The 24,154-nt window shown below is 38.2% G+C and overlaps 1 non-coding gene across 1 annotated transcript; it reads left to right on the top strand.

The window, feature by feature from the left end:
- Positions 1 to 2,930: 2,930 nt before the first annotated feature.
- Positions 2,931 to 3,125, top strand: LOC112447639 (U2 spliceosomal RNA). The gene has a single exon (XR_003035824.1). It is a non-coding gene; the product is annotated as a U2 spliceosomal RNA (small nuclear RNA).
- The last annotated feature ends 21,029 nt before the right edge of the window (positions 3,126 to 24,154 follow it).

Raw genomic sequence — 24,154 nt, 5'->3', positions numbered from 1 at the left:
TAAATGGAAAGCAAAGTTAATTTTTTGTCATGATCCATCCATCAAAAACAGAATGAAAAAACCATGGGCATTCTTTTGGGAAAGAGTTCAAAATAGTTTTTCAGGAAAGATTTATTTTTTTTCAGTCATTACTATCATTTCTCATTTACTCCTTAAGGAAGAGAGTGGGACCAAATATTTAAAATATTTTTTCTGAGTGCTCAATACATTCCAAATAGATGCAGTTACATCCTCTACCCTGAAGTCACCTTATGATGTCTGTAACTGCAAAACACTCATACAAACAATGCACGATAATGTACTTCATTCCAAGGGGTTGTATAGATTTACTATTCATGGAATTTTGTGTAGATTACTTCTTTAGGTTTTTTCCTACACATTTTAGAATTAAACTCAGAAGAAAAGCTTCTTGAACACTGGGGGCTGGGGACACAAGCAATTAATTAACCAATCTTTTTTTCTGCAGAGATAATCATCTTGTAAGCAAATGTTTTTCTTCTTTTTTTTCCTGTAAATATTTATTTAGCAGAAATGTTAAAGGTTTTAACTTAGATTGACTACCAGGATTTTCTTTAAAGTAAGCCATGTAAGAAAACAATTCTCAGATTATATATATATATATATATATATATATATATATATATATTTTTTAGCACCCCTGTTCCTGTAGAATTTTGTTGTTGTTTTTAAGGAACAGAAGAGTTTAAAAAAAACAAACAAACAAACACCTTATGCATATCCATAGACTAAGGGAATAGTACTTGTAAGTCCCCATAACTCAAAGAGTGACCGTGCAAAGCCACAATTCTAGTATTAGTCTCTAGAAATAATGTAAAGAAAACATTAACAAGAAAAATCTTTCTTTATTGTCCATTACTCATTGTTAAAGAGTTCAGTAATGTGAAAGAGAGTTGTCCTTTCTTTCAATATACACTTACTCAGTTAGCAATACTTTTTAAACATGTCTGTTAAGTGTATGATCCTGCTGCTGCTGCTGCTGCTGCTGCTAAGTCGCTTCAGTCGTGTCCGACTCTGTGCGACCCCACAGACAGCAGCCTACCAGGCTCCACCGTCCCTGGGATTCTCCAGGCAAGAACACTGGAGTGGCTTGCCATTTCCTTCTGCAATGCATGAAAGTGAAAAGTGAAAGTGAAGTCACTCAGTCGTGTATGATAGGGACATAGTAATTCTAATTTCCTTGTGATTTAAAGGTTTATAAGTGTTCAAGGTAGGTCACTGACTGTGTGTTAGAGAAATCAGAGTAATTAAAGTTCAAACAAGTGTGGATGTGAAAAATAACACCACCTGTCATCCTCACTGAATCCTCGGTCCTTTCATTATTTTGAAATAGAGCAATAAATCCAAGCATGACCTTAAATAATATCCAATGCAGCTCACTCACTCTAAAGATGAAAAGCAGAGCCCCACAGAGATTAAATACACCCTCCAAGAAAAAGGCTGCTACTGCTGCTAAATCACTTCAGTTGTGTCCGACTCTGTGTGACCCCATAGATGGCAGCCCACCAGGTTCCCCCTTCCCTGGCATTCTCAAGGCAAGAACACTGGAGTGGGTTGCCATTTCCTTTTCCAATGCATAAAAGTGAAAAGTGAAAGTGAAAATCAAGTTGTGTCCGACTCTTAACGACTCCATGGACTGTACCCCTCCAGACTCCTCCATCCATGGGATTTTCTAGACAAGAGTACTGGAGTGGGGTGCCATTGCCTTCTCTGAAGAAAAAGGCTAGGAAGGGCGAATCTGGTCTTTCCCAATAAACTTCCTCTGACTTTCTTTTAGTCACTATTCCTGCAAGGACACATACATATTAAAAATGAGAAGCTTAATTCTCCCTGTTGAAAATAAGAGATTTTCTTCCTCTCATTTTTTTTAAAGATATATTTTTTTAAATTTTATTTTATTTTTAAACTTTACAATATTGTATTAGTTTTGCCAAATATCGTCTCCCAAATCTCCCCACCCTCTCCTTCTCCCACAGATCTATACATCGGTGTCTCTTTTGCTGTCTCGTACACAGGGTTATTGTTACCATCTTTCTAAATTCCATATATATGTGTTAGTATACTGTATTGGTGTTTTTCTTTCTGGCTTACTTCACTCTGTATAATAGGTAAGTACTTTCTCCTCTCTTTGAAATGTAAATAATTTTGAAAACTAGATTGGCATTTACTCAGATTTCCTACCTAGGAATGCCTTTCTCAGAAACCTGGAAGCTATCCCTATAAAATGTAACATCAAAGAAGATAACACCCCTATCTCCCAGTTTCTGTGAGAGGATAGGAACTCAATTTTGGTGGGCAGAAACTTGCTCCAAGTTGCTAAACTACTCCATCATAGACATGAGAATTTTTTTTTTCTCTAGATAACACCAATTAGCTAGCATAACCCATTACCAGGTAAAGATAAAGTTAGGATATACTACTTGTCATGAATGGTTCTGTCAGGACTTACTTGAAAACCATTTGCTGTTTACCTTAAAAATATGTCTGTCATTGATTGCAGTTGTTGTCCATATAAATGGATTAGATTTCTGTCTTTACAATTTCAGCAGATTGCCTGTGATGGGCACCACTAATTAAATAATAAAAATGTATTCTTTCTCTACTCCCTTTGTGGAGTGCTCCTTGGTTGGGAGAAATTGTCCTTTTAATTATTCTTCTGCAATACTCTATAAGTAGCCTATCTCTTCTTCTTCCCTCTTCCTTCTTACCTTTGTTTCTTTCCTTTAACCCTTCAAAAAATTAAGTAATGTGTCAGAAACTGGATAAAAGATATTTAACATATGTTTAAATTTAATTCAATATATTTGTATATTGCATTGTTGGGAAATAACTACAATGATGGGTACTTTTTTACACAAAATTGAGTAAGATGAACCTTTGTCTTCAAGAAACTGTCAGAAGAGAAAGAATGAAAAATTCTCTTACCCTTTGGCTAACATCAAATGTAGCATCTGTTCTTACCAGTTTAACATCTGATACATCCTCTATCTGACGACAATATATTAAAAGGATTCTTGGAACTAGGAGTTTGAATCGGAGGCTCAGATGGTAAAGAATCCGCCTGCAATGCGGGAGACCTGAGTTCAATCCCTTGGTTGGGAAGATCCCCTGGAGAATGGAATGGCAACCCACTCAAATATTCTGGCCTGGAGAATTTCATGGACACAGGAGCCTGACAGGCTACAGTCCATGGGGTTGCAAAGAGTTGTACACCATAGCAACGTTCACGCTTACACTCACAGGGGTAATGGGATGATAGCAGTGTATGTGTAAGATTCTCTGTAGTGCAGTGGTCAAGTGCAGAGATTGTCACCCCAGGCTCTCTGAATTCAACCCAGTTTTACCACTTATAATACTTTTGCCAAACTCTTCTGTGCCCCAGTTATCTATGAATGGAATAATGTTATCTAATGCATAGGGCTGTTGTGAAGATTAAGTGATTATGTGAATTGTGACCTTTACAGCTCTGAGCCAATTATAGGAGTCTGTAAGAAGAACACAAATAACCCATTCTGGGCAGTGGTTTCCATGAATTCTGAAGATACACAGTGTAGAGATGTGAAACAGTACTATACGTATGTGGAGAAGCATTTTTGACTCAGGGTTCTGGGGAGTTAAATTACAGGACCCGGGTCATCATGAGGATCATCTTTGCAATATTTAAGAGGTTTCTCCTTAGTGAGGAGTTCCAGAAGGAATTTACCAGGATGTATAACAACCAGATTTGCAGTTAGATATGGCATAATCATGGAAAAAGCAAGAGAGTTCCAGAAAAGCATCTATTCTGCTTTATTGACTATGCCAAAGCCTTTGACTGTGTGGATCACAATGAACTGTGGAAAATTCTGAAAAAGATGGGCATACCAGACCACCTGATCTGCCTCTTGAGAAATTTGTATGCAGGTCAGGAAGCAACAGTTAGAACTGGACATGAAACAACAGACTGGTTCCAAATAGGAAAAGGAGTTCGTCAAGGCTATATATTAACACCCCGCTTATTTAACTTATATGCAGAGTACATCATGAGAAACGCTGGACTGGAAGAAGCACAAGCTGGAATCAAGATTGCTGGGAGAAATATCAATAAGCTCAGATATGCAGATGACACCACCCTTATGGCAGAAAGTGAAGAGGAACTCAAAAGCCTCTTGATGAAAGTGAAAGTGGAGAGTGAAAAAGTTGGCTTAAAGCTCAACATTCAGAAAACCAAGATCATGGCATCCGGTCCCACCACTTCATGGGAAATAGATGGAGAAACAGTGGAAACAGTGTCAGACTTTATTTTTGGGGGGCTCCAAAATCACTGCAGAAGGTGACTGCAGCCATGAAATTAAAAGACGCTTACTCCTTGAAAGGAAAGTTATGACCAGCCTAGACAGCATATTCAAAAGCAGAGACATTACTTTGCCAACAAAGGTCTGTTTAGTCAAGGCTATGGTTTTTCCTGTGGTCATGTATGGATGTGAGAGTTGGACTGTGAAGAAGGCTGAGTGCCGAAGAATTGATGCTTTTGAACTGTGATGTTGGAGAAAACTCTTGAGAGTCCCTTGGACTGCAAGGAGATCCAACCAGTCCATTCTGAAGGAGATCAGCCCTGGGATTTCTTTGGAAGGAATGATGCTAAAGCTGAAACTCCAGTACTTTGGCCACCTCATGTGAAGAGTTGACTTATTGGAAAAGACTCTGATGCTGGGAGGGATTAGGGGTAGGAGGAGAAGGGGACGACAGAGGATGAGATGGCTGGATGGCATCACTGACTCGATGGACGTGAGTCTGAGTGAACTCCGGGAGTTGGTGATGGACAGGGAGGCCTGGCGTGCTGTGATTCATGGGGTCGCAAGGATTCGGACATGACTGAGCAACTGATCTGATCTGATGGCATGACACCAGCTTATAAAAAGATAAATTTTGATTCATTGGTAATAGGGGAGATAAGAATACTGTAGGATTCAAAAGTTTGATTGTCTGATGATTTTATGCTCTGAAACTCCTAAGTATGCTTTTAAATTATACAAAATAATAAAGCTTATAAATCCATTTCTGAAAGTTGAGTGGGCAGATGATCTATTTTCCCTTGTTTAAGGCTGCTGTATCTCAGCATTAAGAAAAATTGTTTTTCTTATTTTGCCTATTTAATTTTTGACACTGTAGGCTGTGGATATTAATCATCAACAAGATCTGGTGAGTTTTTCTTATCTGTTAAAACAGGAATCTATTTATTTATATAAGGAAAGAAAACTTAACTATCTCACTTCAATTTTAATGTATAATATTTGATATGGTAAGTATTCTGACAGCTAATATCTTCATGCATTAGTATCCATCATACCTGGAATTAAAAAAAAAAAAAAAAAACAGTTGTACCCATACATATAAGCTTGGTAGTTATTAATGAACAACTGCTTGATCACATTTCTCTCCAAGTGATCAGACAACATTTAGAAAAACATAAATAACATACAGAGGGACTTGCACAAAAGTCTAGACATTGGATTTGTTTGTGAAATTCACACTATCATACTGACATGCCATATATGTGTTTCTTGGTTTCACAGCAAAGCAATCTCTTGTCTATAGCTAGATCAGAATAAAGAACTCTAGTTCTGACATTTGTCACTTTATATAGAGGCTTTACACCTAACTGACCTCTTCATATACACATGTGCAGCACAGGGATGCTTTTCTCTTAAATGTAGCATTCACATAAAATATACAGATGCAATGCTACTCAGAGGTAATCAAGAAACCTGTCACAACAAATCCACATACTCAAATACCATGTCTGTTCCTTACTGCCCTTAGAGCACTTCAATTTCTAATTGAAATATACATTTTATGTATTTCAAAGAATTTTAGGCTGGAAAAATGGCTAACTCTAATACAATTAAAATCATAAAAGTATGAAATTTATAATGAATCCCCTCAGTGTTTTACAATGAAGTTTTATATTTTGTTATGTAAATCTTCATGCTATAATCTTTTCATCTTGTCAGCTTTTGCCAATTCAGAAATGCCTTCATATCTTTTCTTGATGTATTTTCCTTAAAGGGAAAGTAGAAAAATGTGCATGATAACAATTTAAGTAATGAGGAGTGCAATGAAAATATAATAGCTTACAAAACCAAAACTAGTGAGATAAAGAGAGAAAATGAAAATAAACAAGGAAAGAGAACATAGGAGTGGAAGAATATGATACAAATACTGAGATATCAGAGGAGTAAATAGGTTTGTTTGAAAATGCCCATGTTATCAGTAAACAAAAAATGAAACAATCACATTGAAAATAATGTAAGCTACATTTAGAATATTTAATGTGAAGCTATGAATTCTGATGTGAAGCTAAGACAACTTCAGAAAAGTAAGTAGTTTCCCAAGAAAGCCAATGATAATATCACCTTTTAAATTTTCATGCTGAACAGCTGGTATACATTGTTACATAAACAGAAATAATATAAAACTGGTTGAATAAATCCAGAAAAGAAGAAATTATGATATATTTAAGATAGTGCTATGGTTTAATGTTAGAATTTCATATTTTTGAAACATTTTTCAATTTTTATAAGCTCAGCTGTGTAAATAAATCTATCCATGTTAAAGTTATATTTTCTCTTCTCAGTTCTTAAAAATGTAACATATTTGAATGACTACTATTAACTGTGCCTTAAAAGAATTAATTTGCACATTAATTTTCCTTTCATTTGAGTGATAACAAAGTTTTCCATATTAAATGGTAGAGCTCATGACAAACGTGCAACTTTAATCAATTTATCTAACATTGATCTACTGATTTGTTGTCACACCTACCCATTTCATAGCCTTTCCCACCTTTGATAATGACAATTGCATTTTCTTAGTTGCCTAGGCCAAAAATCTTGTATCATTCTTCAGTTGAGTTCAGTCGCTTAGTTGTGTCTGACTCTTTGCAACCCCATGGACTGCAGTAAATCAGGCCTCCCTGTCCATCACCAAATCTCATAGTTTACTCAAACTCATGTCCATTGAGTTGGTGATCCCATCCAACCATCTCATCCTCTGTTGTCCCCTTCTCCTTCCGCCTTCAATCTTTCCCAGAATCAGGGTCTTTTCCAATGAGTTAAATTTTCACATCAGGTGGCCAAAGTATTGGAGTTTCAGCTTCAAAATCAGTCCTTCCAATGAATACTCAGGACTGATCTCTTTTAGGATGGACTGGTTGGATCTCCTTGCAGTCCAAGGAATTCTCAAGAGTCTTCTCCAACACCACAGTTCAAAAGCATCAATTCTTCAACATTCAGCTTTCTTTATAGTCCATCTCTCACATCCATACATGACTACTGGAAAAAAAACTGCCTTGGCTAGATGGACCTTCGTTGGCAAAGTAATGTCTCTCCTTTTTAAAATGCTGTCTAGCTTGGTCATAACTTTCCTTCCAAGGAGTAAGCATCATTTAATTTCATGGAATGTTTCTACTTCTTTCAAACCCAAAATCTTATCCATAAATTTTGACATGTTTATCTTTTAATACCAGTCAGTTCAGTTCAGTTCAGTTCAGTTGCTCAGTCATGTCCGACTCTTTGCGACTCCATGAATTGCAAAACGCCAGGCCTCCCTGTCCATCACCATCTCCTGGAGTTCACTCAAACTCACATCCATCCAGTCGATGATGCCATCCAGCCATGTCATCCTCTGTCATCCCCTTCTCCTCCTGCCCCCAATCCCTCCCAGCATCAGGGTCTTTTCCAATGAGTCAACTCTTCACATGAAGTGGCCAAAGTACTGGAGTTTCAGCTTTAGCATCATTCCTTCCAAAGAACACCCAGGCCTGATCTCCTTTAGAATGGACTGGTTGGATCTCCTTGCAGTCCAAGGGACTCTCAAGAGTCTTCTCCAACACCACAGTGCCAAAGCATCAATTCTTCGGCGCTCAGCTTTCTTTACAGTCCAACTCTCACATCCATACATGACTACTGGAAAAACCACAGACTTGACTAGACAGACCTTTGTTGGAAAAGTAGTGTCTCTGCTTTTGAATGTGCTATCTAGGTTGGTCATAACTTTCCTTCCAAGGAGTAAGCGTCTTGTAATTTCATGGCTGCAATCACCATCTGCAGTGATTTTAGAGCCCCTCAAAATAAAGTCTGACACTGTTTCCACTGTTTCCCCATCTATTTCCCATGAAGTGATGGAACCAGATGCCATGATCTTTGTTTTCTGAATGTTGAGCTTTAAGCCAACTTTTTCACTCTCCACTTTCACTTTCATCAAGAGGCTCTTTAGTTCTTCACATTCTGCCATAAGGGTGTTGTCATCTGCATATCTGAGGTTATTGCTATTTCTCCCGGCAATCTTGATTCCAGCTTGTGCTTCTTCCAGTCCAGCGTTTCTCATGATGTACTCTGCATATAAGTTAAATAAATAGGGTGACAATATACAGCCTTGACGTACTCCTTTTCCTATTTGGAACCAGTCTGTTGTTCCATGTCCAGTTCTAACTGTTGCTTCCTGACCTGCATACAGGTTTCTCAAGAGGCAGGTCAGGTGGTCTGGTATTCCCATCTCTTTCAGAATTTTCCACAGTTTATTGTGATCCACACAGGCAAAGGCTTTGGCATAGTCAATAAAGCAGAAATAGATCTTTTTTGGAACTCTCTTGCTTTTTCCATGATCCAGCGGATGTTGACAATTTGATCTAGTCAAGCTACCACCATTTTTATATGTTTTTGTTTTTTCAAGAGTCTCCCATGAAGGGAAGAATTCAATATACATTTACTGAATTAATTACTGGGTTAGTGAGGATTAACATCATTGGTCTAAAAACCTTCTGGCCAATTAGCAGTCTTCAGTATAGAAATATCTCAGCCTTATTTTTTTAATCAAATATTGAAATATCATGTGTTCACTTAAGTGTAAGTCATATCTGTTGTTTAGTTGCTGAACTGTGTGTGACTCTTTTGAGATCCCATGACTGCAACCCACCAGGCTCTTCTGCCTGTGGTTTTCCAGTCCAGAATACTGGATTGGTTTGCCATTTCCTTCTCCAGGGGATCTTCCCAACCCAGGGATCAAACCGATATCTCCTGAATTACAGGAAAATTCTTTACCGCTGAGCCACCTGAAAAGACCCAGGTAATTTCTAGAACAATAGGAAAGCACCATTTTCCCCATAAGAAACTACTTTGATTTACAAATGCTGCTAAAGATAATGTTGTATTGCTCTGTCACAGTTGAGGTTAGTTAAAGCTGACAGCAAATTAAATAACTACTTATCACTGGTTGAATTCAAGCTGCAGGATAATTAAAAGCCTGCAAATTTACTTTCAGTCAAATATGAGTAAAGAAGCGAGGAAGAGAAACTGCAAGAGATATTCTAATTTTCCCTGGGCTTTTTGATCATTCATACACCAACTTTCAATACAGTGTATTTTGTTTAGAGTACACAAGGAGGTATGGACTCAATTGCATTTATATAATAAGTTACCTTAATTATTTGTCAGAGATAGGAAAAAAATTCAACCTAAATAGTTTTAAAATTTAATGCATTCTATATTCAAAAATTGGAGAAGGAAATGGCAACCCACTCCAGTACTCTTGCCTGGAAAACCCCATGGACGGAGGAGCCTTATAGGCTACAGTCCATGGGGTCGCAAAGAGTCAGATATGACTGAGCGACTTCACTTTCACTTTTCACTATCATGCATTGGAGAAGGAAATGGCAACCCACTCCAGTGTTATTGCCTGGAGAATCCCAGGGATGGGGGAGCCTGGTGGGTTGCTGTCTATGGGGGTCACACAGGGTTGGAAACAACTGAAACAACTTAGCAGCAACAACATATTCAAAATTATCTGTAAGGGATTTGTATTAAACAACTGGCTTCATTAAGTAATCATTGATTATCAGATTAAACTTTAGCTATAGAAATGTGATTTTAGTATTCAGAGCAAAGCAAAATAGTGTTGGTTTTTTTTTATCAGCAACTTTACCAAAGTGGAATGTGAAGTTTGGTGGGCAGGTTTATAGTCTTCCTAATATCTTATGCAATAAAAATCAAAAATCAAGAAAAAGAACCAGAGAATGTGAGAGTATAAAGTGGTATTCAGATATGGTGAAATTTGGGCCTCTTATTTTACAGGGCTAGAAAGGTTAGCTGTTTAAATAATGTCATGTTTTGGTGACACTCTACTTCAGCTTTACCCTATAGGAATGAATAGTGTATGTCCTACTAAGAATGAATGAGGGAATTATTTCCCCAGTTACTGGGATAAGTGCCAGTGAATGACCCTTAGCTTCCTGTCCTCTTCAGAGATTACCTTTGCTAAAAATGTTGGTCTTGCCCAAGGTCATGCTTTCTTCCATAGACAGCCTACATCTAAAAATTGATAAATTGGAGTTTAAAAGCCAGACCTCCTTACCGCATTGTGAAATAACTCTGAAGCCTATTTCACCCCGCATTGAATGTGTGAAAACCTTCTTTGAAAGTGTATCACAATTCAACTTCTCTTTGACCAATCCTTCTTTCTTTCCTGCTTGTCCTCAGTGCTGAACCCAAGAGCACTCTCCCCAAAATTTCACTATTAGCATCTACTCTCAATGAAATCCAAAATCCAATATGCTAGAATGCTCATTATATGGCACTCTATTCACAGTACTTGTGTTTGTGTGTGTGAAGTTTAAGGAGTAGACTTGATGCTGCCGATTAAAAACAGCTATTTTTGAAATTTGTGTTGTACTGTTCATAGCCACTCAGTCGTGTCCAACTCTTTGCAGTCCCATGGACTGCAACCCAACAGGTCTCCTCTGTCCATGAGGATTCTCCAGGCAAGAATACTAGAGTGTGTTGCCATGTCCTCCTCCAAACGCTCTTCCTAACCCAGGGATCAAACCCAAGTCTCCCACATTGCAGGCAGATTCTTTACCATCTGAGCCACCAGGGAATCCCACCAGAGAAGCAGAAATTTGGATGAAACTAAATGCACTAGCCAGTCTGATCACATGGACCACTGCCTTGTCTAACTCAATGAAATTAAGCCATGCTGTGTAGGGCCACCCAAGAAGACTGGTCATGGTGGAGAGTTCTGACAAAATGTGGTCGACTGGAGATAGGAATGGCAAACCACTTCAGTATTCTTGCCTGGAGAACCCCATGAACAGTATGAAAGAGCAAAAAGATAGGACATTGGAAGATGAACTCTTCAGGTCGGTAGGGGCCCAATATGCTACTGGAGATCAGTGGAGAAATAATTCCAAAAAGAATGAAGGGACAGAGTCAAAGCAAAAACAACACACAGTTGTGGATGTGACTGGTGATAGAAGCAAGGTCCGATGCTGAAGAGAGCTATATTGAACCTGCAATGTTAGGTCCGTGAATCAAGGCAAATTGGAAGTGGTTAAACAAGAGATGGCAAGAGTGAACATTGACATTCTAGGAATCAGAAAACTAAAATGGACTGGAGTGGGTGAATTTGACTCAGATGACCATTTTGCCTACTACTGTGGGAAGGAATCCCTTAGAAGAAATGGAGTAGCCATCATGGTCAACAAAAGAGTCCAAAATGCAGTACTTGGATACTATTTCAAAAGAGACAGAATGATCTCTGTTTGTTTCCAAGGCAAACCATTCAATATCATGGCAATTCAAGTCTACGCCCCAAGCAGTAACACTGAAGAAGCTGAAGTTGAATGGTTCTATGAAGACCTAAAAAGGCATTTAATAACTAACACCCAAAATAGATGTTCTTTTCATTATAGGGGACTGGAATGCAAAAGTAGAAAGTCAAGAAACACCTGGAGTAACAGGCAAATTTGGCCTTGGAGTACAAAATGAAGCAGGGTAAGGCGAATATAGTTTTGCCAAGAACACACTGGTCATAGCAAACACCCTCTTCCAATAACACAAGAGAAGACTACACATGGACATTACCATATGGCCAAACCGAAATGAGATTGATTATATTCTTTGCATCCAAAGATGGAGAAGCTGTATACAGTCAGCAAAAACAAGACCTGGAGCTGACTGTGGCTCAGACCATGAACTCCTTTTTGCCAGATTCAGACTGAACTTGAAGAAAGTGGGGAAGACCACTAGACCATTCAGGTATGACCTAAATCAAATCCCTTATGATTATACAGTGGAAGTTAGAAATAGATTTAAGGGACTAGATCTGATAGATAGAGTGCCTGATGAACTATGGACGTAGGTTCATGACATTGTACAGGAGACAGGGATCAAGACCATCCCCATGGAAAAGAATGCAAAAAAGCAAAATGGCTGTCTGAGGAGGCCTTACAAATAGCTGTGAAAAGACGAGAAGCAAAAAGGAAAGGAGAAAAGATATACCCATTTGAATGCAGAATTCCAAAGAATACCAAGGAGAGACATGAAAGCCTTCTACAGTGATCAGTGAAAAGAAATAGAGGAAATGAATAGAATGCAAAAGACTAGAGATCTCTTCAAGAAAATTAGAGATATCAAGGGAACATTTCATGCAAAGATGGACTCAATAAAAGACAGAAATGCTAGGGACCTAAAAGAAGCAGAAGATATTAAGAAGAGGTGGCAAGAATGCACAGAAATGTCCAAAAAGACCTTCATGACGCAGATAATCATAATGATGTGATCACTCACCTAGAGCCAGACATCCTGGAATGTGAAGTCAAGTGGGCCTTAGAAAGTATCACTACGAACAAAGCTAGTGGAGGTGATGGAATTCCAGCTGACCTATTTCAAATCCTAAAAAACGATGCTGTTAAAGTGCTGCACTCAATATGCCAGCAAATTTGGAAAACTCAGCAGTGGCCACAGGACTGCAAAAGGTCAGTTTTTATTCCAATCCCAAAAAAAGGCAATGCAAAAGAATGCTCATATACCACACAATTGAATTCATCACACACGCCAGTAAAGTAATGTTCAAAATTCTCCAAGCCAGGCTTCAGCAATATGTGAACCGTGACCTGCCAGATGTTCAAGTTGGTTTTAGAAATGGCAGAGAAACCAGAGATCAAATTGCCAACATCTGCTGGATCATTGAAAAGCAAGAGAGTTCCAGAAAAACATCTATTTCTGCTTTGTTGACTATGCCAGAATCTTTGCCTGTGTGGATCACAATAAACTGTGGAAAATTCTGAAAGACATGGGAATACCAGACACCTGACCTGCCTCTTGAGAAACCTATATGCAGGTCAGGAAGCAACAGTTAGAACTGGACATGGAACAACAGACTAGTTGTTAGGAAAAGGAGTACATCAAGGTTGTATATTGTCACCCTTCTTATTTAACTTATATGCAGAGTACATCTTGAGAAATGCTGGACTGGAAGAAGCACAAGCTAGAATCAAGATTACTGGGAGAATTATCAATAACCTCAGATATACAGATGACACCACCCTTATGGCAGAAAGTGAAGAAGAACTAAAGAGCCTCTTGATAAAAGTGAAAGAGGAGAGTGAAAAAGTTAGCTTAAAGCTCAACATTCAGAAAACTAAGATCATGGGATCCAGTCCCATCACTTCAGGGAAAAAGATGGGGAAACTGTGGAAACAGTGTCAGACTTTATTTTAGGGGGCTCCAAAATGACTGCAGATGAATATTGCAGCCATGAAATTAAAAGACGCTTACTCCTTGGAAGGAAAGTTATGACCAACCTAGACAACATATTAAAAAGCAGAGACATTACTTCGTTGACAAAGATCTGTCTAGTCAAGGCTGTGGTTTTTCCAGTAGTCATGTATGGATGTGAGAGTTGGTCTCTAAAGAAAGCTGATCACCAAAGAATTGATGCTTTTGAACTGTGGTGTTGGAGACGACTCTTGAGAGTCCCTTGGACTGTAAGGAGATCCAACCAGTCCTTCCTAAAGGAGATCAGTCCTGAGTGTTCATTGGAAGGACTAATGTTGATGCTGAAACTCCAATACTTTGGCCACCTGATGCGAAGAGCTGACTCATTTGGAAAAACCCTGATGCTGGGAAAGATTGAGGGCAGGAGGAGAAGGGCACGACAGCGGATGTGATGGTTGGATAGCATCACTGACTCAATGGACATGAGTTTGGGTAAACTCAGGGAGTTGGTGATGGACCTGAGGCCTGGCATGCTGTAGTTCATGGGTTCGCAAAGAGTTGGACACGACTGAGCTACTGAACTGAACTGAAATGTATTAGACTATAAATCAACATAAAAACATTCAGGGCCATGTAAGTGACTGGCAAATAATATTGCTTAATAAATAGTTCATAAACCAAAATTTTCATAAAGAAACACCTGATCAAGATAAATAAATACTTATTTGAAGGAATTTTTTTTTTTTTTTTTAGGACTGTAGCTCATGAGACACAGGTTCAAGAAGCACTTGAATTGTGTTCCACTGGACTACAAAATGTAGGAAACTTATAAAGGCAAAAAGTACAAGGCACAGTTACTGACATAAGTTGTTTGTCAGGAATTATGATTGAAGCTGGCATAAGTAAAGGGTGCTTGTTAAACAAAGATTACCTGGGATTCAAAACAGTTTTATAGTTTCAAGTGGGAACCTTGAGACTGTAAGTTTGCAGATGTTCTAAAAATGTTTGGTAGTATCCTTGGGTTTGGTACAGTTCAGAAAGTTCAGGTTCTCTGTGATGCATGGTTGTATTTCATAGTAAATCCATGCACTCCATCTTATGTGTCTCAACCATGATTACTCTGGTATGATTTCTATCAATCATCAAGTTGAATCAGTAAGTACCTGAAAAGACAGTCCTTACCCAATATACCACTAATTCTTTGACAGTTGTTATGGTCTCATGATCGATCCCTCTGCCTTGAAACCACTGCTACAGCCTTTTTAGAGCCTATTATGAGTGGTTCATTTAAAAAATAATGACAGTGATCATTTTCCTGATATCTCCAATCTTCTGAAACCCTAAATTCCACACCAGTGGGCCATCTTTTACATTTTAAGGGCTCTATTTACTGATGTCTCAAGAGGTTATAACGAGTCAAGTTGCAAGTCAACCTGCACATCAAGCATTGCTCAGTTCAGTTCAGTTCAGTCTCTCAGTCATGTCCGACTCCTTGCGACCCCATGGACTGCAGGACTCCAGGCCTCCCTGTCCATCACCAACTCCCTGAGTTCACTCAAACTCATGTCCGTTGAGTCAATGATGCCATCCAACCATCTCATCCTCTGTCATCCCCTTCTCCTCCTGCCCTCAATCTTTCCCAGCATCAGGGTCTTTTCAAATGAGTCAGTTCTTTGCATCAGGTGGCCAAGGTATTGGAGTTTCAGCTTCAGCATCAGTCCTTCCAATGAACACCCAGGACTGATCTCCTTTAGGATGGACTGGTTGGATCTCCTTGCAGTCCAAGGGACTCTCAAGAGTCTTCTCCAACTCCACAGTTCAAAAGCATCACTTCTGTGGCACTCAGTTTTCTTTATAGTCCATCTCTCACATCCATACATGACTACTGGAAAAACCATAGCTATGACTAGACGAACCTTTGTTGGGAAAGTAACGTCTCTACTTTTTAATAAGCTGTCTAGGTCGATCATAACTTTCCTTCCAAGGATTGCTATCTGTCAGTGATTGCCTTCCCATTTTAAAGCTTTATATAGAATGGGGTGAATAATAAAAATATGTACAGATTTAGAATTTTTATCAGTATACTGTGTTTCAACAACAAATGTTAAATATAAAATTAATATATTAAGAATCCAAAGGACTTTTTTTATTAAAATGAAGACATCACAATGGATAATGCTGAAACAATTCAACCCAAAAAACACTCATGTTCATCTATGTAACTACCACTGGAGTATATTAGTTTTATATTGCTTTTATAACCTGTTACCACAAATTTACTGGCTTGAAAGAACCCAAGTTTATTATTTTATAGTTCTGTAAGTATGATATGGGTATCATTGGGCTGAGTACAATATCAGCTGGGCTTCATTATTTTCCAGAGACATTGGGTGAAAATTTGTTTCCTTATCTTTCCCAGCTTCTAGAGACCACCTGCATTCTTTGGCTTATGACTCTGTTCTTGTATTTTTAAAGCTCATTTTTTTGCTGGTTCCCCTGACCCTCTCATATTTTGATGACACCAGTGATTAACTTCAGTTCAGTTCAGTTCAGTTGCTCAGTCGTGTCCGAATCCAGCTAAATAATCCAGGATAATCTCTCCAATGAAAATACTTATAATTAGAACTATGATTGTGCCTGCAACCTTAATGCCCTTCTGCCATGTAATGTAACATTCACAAGTTCCAAGGATTAGGACATCTTTGGGGAGCTGCTTTTCTGCCCACTCTATGTAGATACAACTATGATGAGCTACTGTACAATATGGAACTGTGAGCCTAGGCCTACCTTACTTACTTCTGATATGGTATCCTGAGCATTAAAAAAAAAGTGCTGTTACCACCTGCACAGATCCCCTTTACGGTTCTCACACTGGTCTCCCTCTGCTCAGTCCAAAATGGTACAAGATTTACAATACCTATAAGTTCAGCCTATTAATATTTGACCTGAAGACGTGACCTAAAAGCATCCTTTCTGAAATAGTTTTCTCCTTCCCTTGTATTCCAGAGGGATTTATTAATACTTACCCTTTTCTTATTTTTATCCTGTTCTACCTTAAAATGCACTTATTTATAAGTTTATGTTTATACTCCTACTATAAAGGAAATCGGAGAAGGCAACGGTGCCCCACTCTAGTACTCTTGACTGGAAAATCCTATGGACAGAGGAGCCTGGTGGGCTGCAGTCCATGGGGTCGCTAAGAGTCAAAAATGAGTGACTTCACTTTCACTTTTCACTTTCATGCATTGGAGAAATGGTAACCCACTCCAGTGTACTTGCCTGGAGAATCCCAGGGAGTGGGGAGCCTGGTGGGCTGCTGTCTATGGGGTCACATAGAGTCAGACACGACTGAAGTGACTTAGCAGCAGCAGCAGCATAAAGGAAATGAATTGGCTGAAGTTATTTTTTATTTAGTCTTTCACTTTAGTATCTTATAAATGGTAGATGTTCAATAAATATTTCTTAAATGAAAATAAATTAAATGTTAAAACAAAGCATTTTGAATTTAATGTTGTTACCTCACAAACGTGCCTATGAAGTCAGAGCCACAGTCCTACCTTTGAAAGTATACTTGTCAGCGATTGTATGTCTTAAATATTGCAGACTGTCTTTAATTGCTGAGACTGTGTCCTCCCTGACCTATTCAAAACTTTGAAAGTTGACAGTGGAGCTAGACTCCTATAGATGATCAGTGGTTTGATTGCTTGAGAGTTTCACATTGTTTTTACCTTCCTTGGGCTGATATTTATAGATGGTTCCCCTATCCAGTCCTTCTCCAGCATAAAAGATGCACCCAACCATTTCCATGTGTTTTATGCAACTTTAAAGAAAAGGTTGTGAAGAGCAGTCACTATGGCATGTTTTAAAAATTAGTCAATGTTGAAAACTTCTCAAATAGCTTGATTATTTAACAAAAATATACATACCACAAGGAAATCCATAATATAATGGTTATTGTCAATATAATAATGCCTAATGTTATCAAGTTTATGGACCATGCTATACAAACTTGAAGTTTAAACAAAAGCCTTTTAGGATGTAAGCTTAAGTTGAAATGATAAACAGAAACTGTGATTTCTGAAAAGAAAAAAAAAAAAAAAAGCCCGTAAATAATGAGAACATTGAAATAGAGATGGAATATATCTTTTGACCTTAACAGCAAAATCTTGTTTCTGTTTTATGTAAAAGCATGATCATATCTTTATTGAATGCTATCTCTAATATATTGCAAATTGATATTGGGGACTTTCTTTTTTTCTAGAATTAATATTCAATTATAGGGAAATAATGAGGAATAATTGTATGATAAAAATAAAATTTTAGCACAGAGTAATAGATGAGTGGTTTTCTAAGTGGGTCAGTGGTAAAGAATCCATCTATAATTCTAGGGACACAAGTTTAATCCCTAGGTTGGGAAGATGCCCTGGAGAAGGAAATGGCAACCCACTCCAGTATTCTTGCTTGGAAAATCCCATTGACGAGATCCCATGGACTGGCGGGCTACCATCTATAAGGTCGCAAAGAGTTGGATATGACTTAACGACTGAACAACAACCATAGATAAGTAGAAGTTGTCATTTATTATTGTTAATTTGGCCTTCATACAGGAACTAGAATTTGTATATCAGTCATTACTTTCTGAAAATGTACTGGAGGTTTCTATTAAAATACAATTGTTTTATAAAAGGAAAATTAACGACAAAAATGTTAACCATTAGTGTTTTATCTCAATTTAGACTAATTTCTACCATTGAAAAATATCCCTAAAATTCAAATGATAAAGGCTTCTCCTAAAGTTACAGTGAGCTTTCAGGCACAAAATATGCATTGGATATTGTGAAGGCAGGGGATGAAATAATTAGTATGCACTGGAATAGACAAAGGACAATGAAGAGGTATTCATATAAATTATCTTTAGTACACCCAAGCCTTTCAAATAAACCCTAGTGAATTATGGTGTGCCCGACATATAGAGAACATTTTTAAGACAGGTCACCTATGTCTCCCCTGCCATATCTTATCCTTTCAAATTGTCTGTCCTCCACTAGAGGCAGATTCTGAAACCTTCATTGTCATTTCAACAAAAATAGACATGATTATTAATGCCATATTGAAAGAGTACCTTAGAACATGGCATGGCACTAAGGATTGATTCTTCAAAAGCATGATATCCTATGGTGGCAACAAGGTATAGTCAGAAAAACTATGTTAATGCAATTGGTTAAAACTTGGTAATTATAGGATTAAGAAATGTTGAGAAACAAAAGTAGTACTAATAGGAAACTGTCTTAAATATTATAGCAATATTTAAATAATGGGACAAAGTTTTCATTGTGGGAAGAACAATGTAACATGCATAACCTATAGCACTTATTTCAGTAGATTCAGAACAGTCTATATAATTAGTGAACAAGAGAAACAAAACTATATGTATACATCAAGTGATTTTTCCTCTTTTGACAATTAAATGTTAGACTAAAATAAAGGAAAGAATGTTTATATATTATGCTTTTGAAAATTAGCTTCAGATCCCCTCAAAATTTGTTCTATAAATCTGACATTTTGAATTTTTTCTATTTCTGATACATCCTACTGGTCAAAGCAGTAGGGACATGAAATTGCCATTAGTTCCAGCTATTAAAAGAAAGATTAAGCATTAAACCATCATCTTCATTAATCACATCTCAGCCTCCAATTGGAAAATAGAGGTTATCAGAAGGCAACCATCAGTTTAATAGTTTGAAAATTCCAATTTCTTTTAATGTCTAGCACCAGAGAGTTATTGGAAGCACATTTATTGGGGGCAGATACATTAATTAATATAAAGTGCCCATCAATCACTAATCTTTATACAGAAGATCAGAGTCTACATTCATATCAGAGCCAAATTCAAAATGGAACCCTGCCTGCTATGAGCCCAGAGAAGTGATGTGAAATGGATTTATGATATGCATAGAGAAATATATTCTGACATATTTTGTCCATGGCTTTTTAAAAAATCTAAAAGTGCTAAAAATTCATTTAAACATCCATCAAATTGGAAAACAAGGGACAGTCCCAGAGAACTCAGAGCTGCTATAAATGTTTACCTTGAGTTTGAGTAAAGCTCTATCAAAAGATTCCCAGAGGGGAAGTGTATGTGGTTCTGATCTCTAATTCTTAAGGACTTATATTTCAATTTTGATATTTTCATAATATCCTTTTAAAGATTTCAGTTCCTAAAGGTTACACTACCACTGTTATAAAGTCACTCAGACTTTTAGGACCCAATGGGGAAAAACACTTCTAAGTGTCCTATTTATCATCCTCAGCTATGAGGAGCAATCAGGGCAAAACAGAACTTTTCTTTTTTTTTTTCTTTTTAGAGCAAATAACCATGCATAGAGGAATACAGAGGCTGAAAAACACAGAACCTGGAGCCAGAGAGTCACAGTTCAAAATTAAACACCTGTTTGTATAAACCTGGCCAGCTTACAGAACAGCCCTTTACCTTAATTTCCTCATTTATTTCTAAAATAGAACTAATAATAATAATGCTGCTAAGTCGCTTCAGTCATGTCCAACTCTGTGCGACCCCATAGACGGCAGCCCACCAGGCTCTGCCGTCCCTGGGATTCTCCAGACAAGAACACTGGAGTGGGTTGCCATTTCCTTCTCCAATGCATGAAAGTGAAAAGTGAAAGTGAAGTCGCTCAGTCACGTCTGACTCTAGCGACCCCATGGACTGCAGCCCACCAGGCTCCTCCGTCCATGGGATTTTCCAGGCAAAAGTACTGGAGTGGGGTGCCATATTCTGCTAGGAACTGATTACTCATTTGAATATAGAGCAATTTATTTCTAATAAGCATTTATTTATTGCAATCAGTCCTGTCGTATGTAGATCTCTTCATTAAAATCATTGCCTCCAGGAAATGTGACTATGGCCTTAAAAATCAGTTCATATAGATGAGTAAGGATCACTGTCTTTCTTGTATATATTTTCTCTCTGTCTTTATATACCCCAACTTGAATACACATCATTGACATTTTGACACAAAAATTAATTTTACACATCAGTGATCAGTGGTGCAAAAGGCAACCCTTTAATCATGTCTTTCTATTACATAATGTCCTAAACTTCATTCAAAATTGAATAAACGGGGTTTATTTGTCTTTAGCCTAGAAACATACATCTGTGTGTCACTGGATACATGGCATCATATATATATATATATATTTTTTTTTTTCATTTAAGCCTCAATTGTCTCATCTGAAAAAGGACATAAAAAAAGTTTTAATCTCCTAGAGTTATTCTGAGAAACAAATGAGATAATACATGTTAAGTCTTGTGCATAACAAAATAATAGTTCTTACTTTTATCTATCAATAAATTCTATTGTTTAAAATAGAAGTCTAAAATAAGGTACCAACATTATGAATAGTGTGAATATTTCTAAAGGCCATGAGAAATAAATACCCACACATGCATATAAAAAATCCTAGAAGATATAAATTGTACATTTTCATAAATAAACATGATAGGCAGATAGGAAAAAAGAGTTATCAGAGACAAAGTCTGTTACCAAATCGGTAGAACTGAATGGATAACTCTCAAGAAAATTGTACTATTAAAAAAATATGGGAAACTTTTCATCTGCACATTTAAATAGATACAGTTTTCAAACAACTAGATTTTGTTTCAGAAAAGAAAGTCTAAACAAAATAATTTAGTAATTCCATTATATCGCTGCTTTTAAAAACTAACTTTGGGAGGAGCTAAGATGGCAGAGGAGTAGGACGGGGAGAACACTTTCTCCCCCACAAATTCATCAAAAGAACATTTAAACGCCGAGTAAATTTCACAAAACAACTTCTGAATGCCGGCAGAGGACATCAGGCACCCACAAAAGCAACCTAAGTCTTCGAAAGGAGGTAGGAAAAAATATAAAAGACAAAAAAAGAGACAAAAGAGGGAGGGATGGAGTTCCGTCCCGGGAAGGGAGTCTTAAAAAGAGAGAAGTTTCCAAACACCAGGAAACCTTCTCACTGCCGAATCTGTGCCGAGCTTTGGAAGCACAGAGGGCAACATAACAGGGAGGAAAAATAAATAAACAATTAAAACCCGCAGATTGCAAGCCCTACGGTAACTCCCCCAGCGGAGAAGCAGCAGCGCAGATGCCTGCACACGCCATTAGCAAGCGGGGGCTGGGCAGGGAGGCGTGGCGCGGGCTGCAACGCTTAGAGTAAGGATCTGGCCTGAAAACCCTGAGTGCTATCTGAGCAAAATAATTTGGGCTAGAAAACCAGACTGTGGGATATCTACCACGCGAAAAGCCAGCCCTAACCCAAGACACTGCCAGGCCCACTCACAGAACAAAGGACTGAACAGAGATAGCCAGCTGCAGACCATTCCCCTCCGGAGACAGGCAGGCAGAGCCAGAAGGGGGCAATCACAGCCCAAGAGAGACATTATCTATAAAACTGTAAGCAGGCTTCTTTGCTAACTAAAACTTCTTGGGGGTCTGGACAGTCAACATCTGCCTGAGAAGGTGGGCCAGTTGTGCACCTAGATAACCGAGCGGTGGGGAGGCAATAAGTCGCAGCAATCATGCTCACCAAACACCTCATCACCTGAGCTGCTCGGACCTGGGAAGGGCACAAAACGCAGGCCCAACCGAGTCTGGCCTCTGAGGACTACCCGAGTGCCTGAACCTGAGCGACTTGGACCTGGAAAGTACAGACAGCCCAGGGCTGGCCACGGATGGTTCCTGGCGGAGCAACCTAGAGCCTGAGCAGTGTGGGCAGGGAGGCTACACGCGCTGTGAGCGGGGGCAGACCCAGTGTGGCTGAGGCACTGCGAGCACATGCCAGTGTTATTTGTTTGCAGCATCCCTCCCTCCCTCCCCACAGCGCGACTGAACAAGTGAGCCTAAAAAAAAAAAAAGTGTCCTCCACCATCCCCCTTGTGTCAGGGCAGAAACCAGACACCAAAGAGACCAGCAAACAGAAGAAGCTATAACAGAGGGGACCGCCTTGGAAGCTACAGGCAATAGATTAAAACCCTGTGGTTACTACCGACTACATAGGAAGGGGCCTATAGCTCTTGAGAAATATAAGTCGGACCAAGGAACTAGCCAAAAATGAACTGAACCCACAGTACTCACAACAAAACCAGAGAAAATCCTAGATATATTTTTACTATTTTTACGATCATTCTTTCTTTCTTTTTAATTTTTTAAAAAAAATTTAAGTCCTCTATTATTCCTTTAATTTTCACTTTTATAACCTATTACTTTGCAAAAAAAAAAAAAGACCCTTTTTTTAAAGCAAACTTCGTATATATATATTTTATAATTTTATTGACCTTGTTTTTTTTTTTTCCTTCTTTTCTTTAACATAGTATTTTTGAAATTCCAAACTCTGCTCTACATTTTTAATTTATGCTTTTTGGTATTTGATATCAATTTTGTACCTGTATTTTCTTTATAATTTTTGTGACTTTGGTTTTTTTTTCTCTCTCTTTCTTTTTCTTCTTCTTTTTTTTAACATTGTATTTTTGAAATTCCAAACTCTAATCTAGATTTTTAACTTTTGCTTTTTGGTATTAGTTATCAATTTTGTACCTATATTTTCTTTATAATTTTCACGACCTTGTTTGTTTTTGTCTGTTCGTTTTTTCTCTCTTTCTTTTCCTTCTTCTTTTCTTTAACATCGTATTTTTGAAATTCCAAACTCTACTCTAGATTTTTAATTTTTGCTTTTATGTATTTGTTACCAATTTTGTACCTTTAAGAACCCAATCTTCAGTACCCATTTTTCACTAGGGAGCAAGATTACTGGCTTGACTGCTCTCTCTCCCTTTAGACTCTCCTTTTTCTCCACCAGGTCGCCTGTGTCTCCTCCCTAACCCCTCTCTACTCTACCCAACTCCGTGAATTTCTGTGTGTTCCAGACGGTGGAGAACACTTAGGGAACTGATTACTGGCTGGATCTGTATCCCTCATTTTCATTCCCCCCTTTTATCGCCCTGGCAACCTCTGTCTGCTTCCTCCTTCTTCTCTTCTCTGTATAACTCTGTGAACATCTCTGAGCGGTCCAGTTGTGGAGTGCACATAAGGAAGTGATTACTGGCTAGCCCACTCTCTCCTCTATTGATCCCACCTCATCTCATTTGGGTCACCTCTAAGTCCCTCCTCCCTCTTCTCTTCTCCATGTAACGCTGTGAACCTCTCTGGGTGACCCTCATGGTAGAGAAACTTTTCATCTTTAACATAGATGTTTTATCAGTGGTGCTGTATAGAAGGAGAAGTTTTGAAACTACTGTAAAAATAAGACCAATAACTGGAAGCAGGAGGCTTAAGTCCAAACCCTGACTCCAGGGAACTCCTGACTCCAAGGAACATTAATTGACAGGAGCTCATCAAAGGCCTCAATACCTACACTGAAATCAAGCACCACACAAGAGCTGACAAGTTCCAGGGCAAGACATACCAAGCAAATTCTCCAGCAACAAAGGAACACAGCCCTGAGCTCCAAGCTACAGGCTGCCCAAAGTCACCCCAAAACAATAGACATCTCATAACTCATTACTGGACACTTAATTGCACTCCAGAGAGAAGAAATAC

The sequence above is a fragment of the Bos taurus genome, chromosome 7, assembly GCF_002263795.3.
Source record: "Bos taurus isolate L1 Dominette 01449 registration number 42190680 breed Hereford chromosome 7, ARS-UCD2.0, whole genome shotgun sequence".
Lineage (NCBI taxonomy): Eukaryota > Metazoa > Chordata > Mammalia > Artiodactyla > Bovidae > Bos > Bos taurus.
This window is presented reverse-complemented; position numbering and strand designations above follow the sequence as displayed.